Here is a 9,042-nt window from a genome sequence, read left to right as displayed (position 1 = left end):
CGATAATCCATTTTTTGAACCCAACCTCACAATTGAGAATCCAGAGAATATTCAGGAACGGTTCGTAGATCCTGAACCACTAAACTTTCCTCCGGAGCCACCAATCATTCAAACAGAGATTGTTGAGGAACGAACCATTAAATCAGAATCATCTAGTGATACCGATTCAACGAATTCAATTATGGAAGTAACGGAACCTCTAAGTATGGAAGATCGAATGAGAGCTAAACGCACGGGCCAAGGTCACGCCATTATTAAGCCAGAAGTTAATGCTCCAGATTATGAAATCAAAGGACAAATTCTACATATGGTAACTAATCAGTGCCAATATAGTGGTACGCCAAAAGAAGATCCCAACGAACATCTTCGTACCTTTAATAGGATCTGTACACTATTCAAAATCCGAGAAGTGGAGGATGAACAGATATATCTCATGTTGTTTCCCTGGACTTTAAAGGGAGAAGCCAAAGATTGGTTAGAATCGTTACCTGAAGGGGCGATTGACACATGGGATGTCTTAGTTGAAAAATTTCTTCAAAGATTCTTTCCGGCATCTAAAGCCGTGAGACTTCAAGGAGAAATTGTTACGTTCACACAAAAGCCAAATGAAACATTATATGAGGCGTGGACAAGATTCGGAAGGATGTTGAGAGGATGTCCTCAACACGGTTTAGACACTTATCAAATAGTACAAATATTCTACCAAGGTGTCAACGTTGCTACAAGAAAAGACATCGACATAACAGCTGGTGGTTCCATTATGAAGAAAACCGCAACTGAAGCTTACAAAATTATTGATAACACTGCTTCCCACTCTCATGAGTGGCATCAAGAAAAAGATATCTTTCGATCATCTAAAGCGGCTAGAGCCGATTCTAGCCATGACTTTGATTCCGTTTCCGCAAAAATAGATGCTTTCGAAAGACGAATGGAAAAGATGAATAAAGATATTCACGCAATACGAATCAGTTGTGAGCAATGCGGTGGACCACACTTATTGAAAGATTGTCACATTGAACCAACGATGGAACAACGAGAGAATGTTTCCTATTTGAACCAAAGGCCGGAAAATAATTATCAGAATAATTATCAACCGCCAAAGCTAAACTTCAATCGAAATCAAAACATTCTTTACAATCCAAAAGGACCCGAAAATAACTGGTATAACCAACAAGGTCCGAATAACCAACCAACTCAAAATAACACTTTCAATCAACAAAGACCTGGCTTATATAAACCACAACAACAAACCGAAGAGAAAAAGTCAAATATGGAAGACGTGGTATTCAAGCTAGTTGAATCTCAAACACAATTTATTGAAACTCAAACCCAAACAAATGAGAGGTTTGATCAGTCATTAAGAACTCAACAAGCTTCCATTTTGAATCTAGAAAAACACGTAGGTACTCTTGCTAGCATGATGAGTGAGAGGGAACAAGGAAAGCTACCGAGTAATACTGAAGTAAATCCTCAAAAAGAGAATGTTAATATGGTGTCAACAAATTCTGAAAAACCAGCTCCAGAAGATGGGAAGGTTTTAGATGTGAGTAACAATGAAGAAGTTACACCACCACCACCACCCGAGTATGTAAAGCCAGTGGTGACACCATACAAACCACCCATCCCATTTCCAAGAAAAGGAGTTGAGTATGAGCAAGTAATAAGTAATAAAGATTGTGATACTTCTGGAAAGAAGAAGAAGAAAAAGAATAAGAAAGTACAAGAAACAAAAGCCGTAGAAGTAAACCCGGTGAATACAGTTCCACCAAAACCTCCACCTAGGGTAGGTGATCCGGGTGAATTTATTGTTCCTTGTCTACTTAGTGATTGTGTCATGTATGATGCACTGGCAGATTTAGGTGCAAGTGTGAGTGTTATGCCTCTTTCCTTATATAAGAGATTAGGTGTAGGTAAGTTAAGTCCAACGGATATGAGTGTTCGACTCTTTGATCAAACCATTAAGCACCCAGTTGGAATTGCTGACAACCTACCCGTTCAAGTAGGTAATTTAACCTTTCTAGTCGAATTTATTGTCATTGACATAGAAGAGGACCCAAACGTTCCTCTAATTTTAGGTCGACCATTCTTTGCGTCCACCGGGGCATTATTTGATGTAGGAAATGGAAGAATGACACTTAGTAGTGGTAACAAATCGATCACCTTTATGATTCGAAAGTCTAAATCTCCACCAACCAAAACCATTGAACCAGCAAAAACGATTGGTAACAACCATGTTTTTTTACCAACTCCAACGGTAGTGCTTAATAATAATAAAACGCCTAAGTGTGGGGAAATGAAGTAACACCTAATGATGACCTAATAACAAAGAACCCCGTTGTTGATACGAAATTAAATGACCCCGTTATTAATAGTTCAATGAAGAAACTTATTAAACGGATTCGCGATGCTAGAACCAAGGGGAACTTTAAGTTATGTAACCGGTTAGTATCCAATCTATCACCTAAAGAAAAGGAGAAACTAGTTGAAATTGTGGATATTACACATGAATCCGACCAATGGCTTAAAGAAAAAGTCACGGATATGCAAGTTGATTATGGACCAAGAGAAATTGACGATGAAGTTAATCACAATTTCGACACCACAGCTACCTAAGTGTGGGCAGATTTAAATGTTCTAAAAAGAAAATGTTGTCTAGAGTTAATTGTTCTGTTCTCGTGTAGTTCCGAGAATGGAATCCGATTGGTCTTTTCCGCTAGCAGACACTAAAGAACTAGTTTTCTCCCACCATTCTGAATTTTTATTTTTTAGGTTTTAATTAATATGCCTTTTAAATTTAAGTTTTGTGTGATTTTAAAAACAAAATTTACTTTATTTCATTAAGTTTAAAAAATTGATTTCTAAAATTCGTCGTAAGTTGAAGACTAGGTCGTTGAACCGAAATTGCTTTACCCAAGGACGGGGCGATAAATTTTGTTATGATTATTTTTTTAATTTTATTGATCTAAAGTATGCAAAAAAAAAAAAAATATATATATATATATATATATATATATATATATATATATATATATTATATTTTATAAATTTTTAAACGTGGGATAATATATCAAACTTTAAAAATATGTATATATATGTTTGTATTTTATGTTATGTACAAAACAGGGTAAAACAGCGCACTTTCAAAGACTAGCATTAAGTTCAGCAAAAGCTACTAATTTTGACGACAAGACGCAAAATATCAAATGTGATATGACAACAACATGTTTGCAAACTCGGTATTTTTAATCACTTTTCTACACTAATCACCCTCATGAATTTATAATTATAGTCTGATTTCATGCAAATGAGGGTATTGCATGATCTTAAGTGTGGGGAAGGGTTATAAATTCTCTCGGGTTTACACTTGGTTTATTTGCCAAATTTTGCGAAAATTTGAAAAATTTTCAACTAAATGAAATCAAAATCATGTTTATATATATTTATGAACGATGAAAACTAGGTGATAATACCGAAGAAAATAAAAGGACATAAATTGAGAAACACCCTAAAACGCTTGAATTCATTTAAAATGAAATAGAAGAAAATAAAAAGGCAAAGAAAGAAACTAAGTGTGGGAAGAATGTACCAAGTTATTCAATTTAAAACATATATCACATATTTTTGTACAAGATTATTGCAGGTACTTTTGCTTTGGACGATACTAATCAGTTTTACCCGGTTTACTGTAATACATTTGAAAGAAAGATGGATCTACACGATGAATCAATTCCATCATTAAAAGGAAGTAAAGTCTTCCGAAAAAGAAACGCGCTTCTTGATTTAGGTCATGAAGTTGTCGTCTAGACCAGCTGTAGGTTGACGAAAAATCTAGAAAAGTCATCTCTAAAATCAGCAGGAAATCCACGGACCTCAGCATCAAACAGGGTCGCCATGTGGTCAGATTTATCCTAACCATGAGAAGGATTTATCTTGTACAATGGGGGGGCACCGTGCAAATTAGCTTGATAAGACTAATGAATCAGATCCCCAGAAAGGATAATCTCCTTAAAGATTAAAAATCAGCTTTTAAGACTGATATTACTCAATCCTAGAGATTGACCTTAAAGATTGAGAATTCAAACTCATGGAATTCAATGATATCTAAACTCGAGCTTGAACGAGAAAATATTTTGATCAAAATTGCAAACCGATTTGTTTTCTGAAAACCCATTTTTAATGCGTTCATTACCATTGAACGTAAAATCCTAGGAATTCACTTGGAATTCATTAGGTCACCTGAACCAAATCGGGTGTCAACCGTAAGAACGGTGGTTGCATAGCTTGGTCGAAGACAGGACCTTGTGCCAGACCGAAAAAATATAGGATGATCTTTACTATTGCTCCTACCAAGGATAGTACTAGCATCCGACACGTTAATAAGACCATAATCATCTGCATGTCACGGGACATTGCCTTAACAGTTTCTTGTTCATCGCTTTCCCTTACAACCGGACGGTAGTTTACCGAAAGGTAATATACGGAACAAGTAAATTGGATGTGTGCTTTCCGATACAGGGATAACAGTGGATTACACGAACCTAAAAGTTTTTAGCCAAAATATTGATCCACAAATATATTTTGCAACAACGAATGGTGGGTCAAATCAGAAAACTTATCTAAGGTAAAATCTAGATTGAATTTTCAAAAGATCAAATGTTTTCATAAAGATCCAATTTCCTAAAGGATCTACATTTTTATAGTCATGTGGGACTGTAAACCGCCTTTCAAATGTGCACTTTGCTTTGGAAACCGAAAGTAAATCGGCTATTTGATTGCAAGTGTCGTTGACCTAAACCCAAGGCAACTGTGGATGACACACCCACCTTTAACCATGGTTCTATCGTTACTATCATTGTTTATACCGCTCTATCAAAATCACTGATGTACAAAGTGTGAAGAATAAAGAAGTGATTCGTGTGATTTGTATTATCTTATTTCAAGACTGTATTGCTTGAGGACAAGCAACGCTCAAGTGTGGGGATATTGATAAGGCTAAAAAGGAACATATATTTCATAGCATTATCCCTCAAGAAAGACAAGATTTTAGTTGCAATTGTTCTATTTTCAAGTAATATTCGTTTATATTAAATAAGTGCGAAGACAAAAGGCGAAAATGATGAATTGAAGACACAAAGGTCCAAAAAGCTCGGAAGTACAAGATACAATCAAAAAGGTTCAAATTATTGATGAAGAACGTCTAAAAATGACAAGAGTACAAGTTACAAAACACAAAGTACACGATATAAAATTGTACGAAAGGACGTTCGAAAATCCGGAACCAGGACATGAGTCAACTCTCAACGCTCGACGCAACGGTGTAAACATTATGAGTCAACTATGCACAAGAATATAATATAATATTTAAATAATTCATAATAAGAATAATATTAAATAATAAAAAGTTATTAATTGAGCATAGTTCAGGGGTCATAAGTGAAAATTTCAATTTATCATTTGCCTATAAAAGGCCATCTAAATCGATGATTTAGATACACCTTTTTCCAATCTTCTTTCTTTCTTATGTAATTTATATTTATATTTATAATATTAAGTTTAATTTAAGATTAATAATAATTGGGTTATTGTAAGAAATGTTTTACGGGTTTTAAAGTAGGAACTCTGTCCGTGTAACGCTACGCGATTAATAATCACTGTAAGTTATGTTCTTCCTTTTTAAATTAATGTCTCGTAACTAAGTTATTATTATGCTTATTTAAGCCGAAGTAATCGTGATGTTTGACTAAATATTAAGACGGGGTTATTGGATTTTGTACCATAATTAAGGTTTGGGCAAAAGACCGACACTTGTGGAAATTGGACTATTGACTATTAATAGATGGGGGGTATTGTCTAATTGAGTGACAACTCATTGGAGTCTGTCGAACCTATCTTCAAATTAATTATCCTAATAATTAATAATGATTATGGTTGTCCTATTTAGTGACGTTCATATGGAATCTATTATAATCATTTAATTAATTATTCGGGTTGGGTAATTGATTATTCAAACTGATCAAGTGGGTAAATTAATATTCATATCTAATCAAAACAGGGGTAGATTACATACAGTGATAACTGGTGTAATTGTTGACAGAAGTGATAACTGCGTCACAGTTTAAATCCTTAATTAGTTGGAATATTTGACTTCGGGTATAAGGGTAATTTGACGAGGACACTCGCACTTTATATTTATGACCGATGGACTATTATGGATAAAAACCAGATAGGTATCAAATAAACCATGACAAAGGACAATTAACCCGAGTAACAATTAATTAAAATCAAAACGTCAAACATCATGATTACGGAAGTTTAAATAAGCATAATCCTTTTATTTCATATTCTATCGCAATTTTATTTATTGTTATTTTATTTATCGTCATTTATTTATTTTACGCACTTTAATTATTGTCATTTATCTTTACGCTTAAAAATATAAAATCGACAAACCGGTCATTAAACGGTAAAAACCCCCCTTTTATAATAATATTACTACTTATATATATATATATATATATATATATATATATATATATATATATATATATATATATATATATATATATATATATATATATATATATATATATATATATATATATATATATATATATATATATATATATATATATATATATATTTATATAAATATAGTTTTATAAAAATATAGTACGTAATCACTAGCTCCCTGTGGAACGAACCGGACTTACTAAAAACTATACTACTCTACGATTAGGTACACTGCCTATAGTGTTGTAGCAAGGTTTAGGTATATCCCATTTGTAAATAAATAATTAAAACTTATGTAATTTGTAACGTATTTCGTAGTAAAATATAGTACTATCACGTACCCCCACGCTACCACATCAGCATGAGTCTTTGTTCATGTTAAGGCTTGTGAGACTAAAGATGAGGTTTAGACGTGCATAGGAAGCGTGAACGAAGTGTACAAGTCGGATAAATCGTTAAGTTGTGTAAAGTTGTCGAATGGCTCAGTTGAAGGCCATTGCCGCGCCGCGGAAGCCTTTGTCGCACCGCGACATTTAACTCGAAACAAAGTCAGGAGGCCTGTTAAGAAGCGTCGAGTTTTCCTTTATATGTCGTGCCGCGGAGAAGAAGGCCGCGCCGTGACCAATAACTAGAATCTGAGTCAGGAAAGATTTAAGAAAGCTCGTAAAATACGTTAAACGCCGCGCCGCGACAATTGGGGCCTCGCCTCGACCCACTGGGTGAACTGGTTCCGAATTTTGTTTTTAAAATAAGTGGTTCAAGGGCAAAATCATCATTTTATGTCTAGATCTGATTGGAGCACTAATCATCCACCACTCATCCATTTTGTTCATTTTCATTTCCCTTTTCTTTCTCCATTTACTCTCAAAACTTAAAAACCCATTTGATTTCAAGTGAGATTTGAGAGTGGAGATTTGTGAATCAAACCTTGAAGCAAGAATTAAAGTTGTTCTCCTTGTTCATAGCTACAAGAGGATAGTGTTGGTAAGTCCTAACTCTATGTTTTGAATTTTAATTAGTTTATGCTAGGGTTTGGTTCATTTGGAACTTGTAAGACCCATTTGGGGGTAATATGGGTGGATTTAGGTTAGGTGATAAAAGGAAACCCTAAATAGCCATAATCTAGGGTTTGGTCTTATGATTTGGGGTTGTAAGTGTTAAATGGTGTTGTTAATCATTAATACACCTTTAAATTTATGAAAGAAGTGTTAATGGGTAAGTTTGACTCGATTGTGAGTCTGAGTATTTAAAATGGGTCAAATGAGTACTAGTTGACCTAACTGGGTGAAGTGGGTATGAAATACCCAAGTTTGTGTTAGTAGAATTTAATTCACTAGCTTTAGTGATTGAAGTTGAGTCTTGACCCTTAAGGGCGGTTTTGGTGAAAATGGGGCATTTAATGCATTAAGTCATTAAATGCACATAAGTGAATTGCTGGTATTTAGTCCAACTAGATATTGTGTTGATTGAAGTACTTATTATATTAGGTACTTTGCTTTAAAGCTTACGGAAGCATTAAATCATCACCGAATCGTTAAGGTGAGTGGAATAATTATATGTGTAGGTATATAATGTATCTATTTGTTGTAGCGTGAGATGTGAAGTGTCGAGGTGCTAAGACACCACGTTTCACGTGACGAGTGAAGCATCGAGGTGTTAAGATGCCACTCGAGGTGAAGCATCGAGGTGTTAAGATTCAACCTAGGAGTGAAGTGTCGAGGTGTTAAGACGCCACTCCATAATAAAGGGTGAAGTGTCGAGGTGTTAAGACGCCACCCGAGGGTGAAGTATCGAGGTGTTAAGATGCCACCCGGGGGTTAGTGATACGAGGTGCTAAGTACACTAATGGATGTTGTGAACTCCGATGGCCTTTCGCGGGCGTCATTCCCTTGTACGATTGGTTAACCATGGTTATTGTGTTGTAAGCGAAAGCTTATTATATTGTTCGAGTTACATATATAATTATGCGATTGTTATGCTAGTTTGTGGTATTGGAGGTTGGTAGCCTCGTATTGATGATAAGCAAATTGTGTTGCTAGCATGTATTCGGTATGTGTGATGAGTGTTTGCAAGTAGGTATATTATATATGTATGTGTATAATTATTGCATTCACTAAGCTTTAGCTTACCCTCTCGTTGTTTATCCTTTTAGATGCAGGTGCGGATAGGGGAAAAGGGGTTCTTGGGCACTAGGTGTCCTTTGATGATGTTTCATTGGAGCTTTTGGAAGTTGGCCTAACGTTTTGGATAGTTTAGTCCCAAACCACGCTCGAAGTGTCGTTTGGATTATAAACTATCATTTGTTGTGGGTCGAACTTGTATTAAACTTAATTAATGGCCTTCGTGCCTTGTAAACATTTGAATTGTGGTACGTTTTAAATGGAACTTGTGGAATGGCCTACATATTTAATTGGCACGTAAATGTGTATTAAAAAAAAATTATCGTATGAAATACGAGTTGGGTTGTTTCAAGTGGTATCAGAGCAAGGTCTAAGGGATTTAGGTGACTTGAGATAGGTGCATAGACTTAGA

The 9,042-nt window shown here is 35.0% G+C and overlaps 1 non-coding gene across 1 annotated transcript; it reads right to left on the bottom strand.

Annotated features, from left to right (window-relative positions):
• Positions 1–565: 565 nt before the first annotated feature.
• On the bottom strand, positions 566–672 carry LOC139873691 (small nucleolar RNA R71). The gene has a single exon (XR_011767418.1). It is a non-coding gene; the product is annotated as a small nucleolar RNA R71 (small nucleolar RNA).
• Between the last annotated feature and the right edge of the window lie 8,370 nt (positions 673–9,042).

Source organism: Rutidosis leptorrhynchoides, chromosome 10 (assembly GCF_046630445.1).
Source record: "Rutidosis leptorrhynchoides isolate AG116_Rl617_1_P2 chromosome 10, CSIRO_AGI_Rlap_v1, whole genome shotgun sequence".
NCBI lineage: Eukaryota > Viridiplantae > Streptophyta > Magnoliopsida > Asterales > Asteraceae > Rutidosis > Rutidosis leptorrhynchoides.
This window is presented reverse-complemented; position numbering and strand designations above follow the sequence as displayed.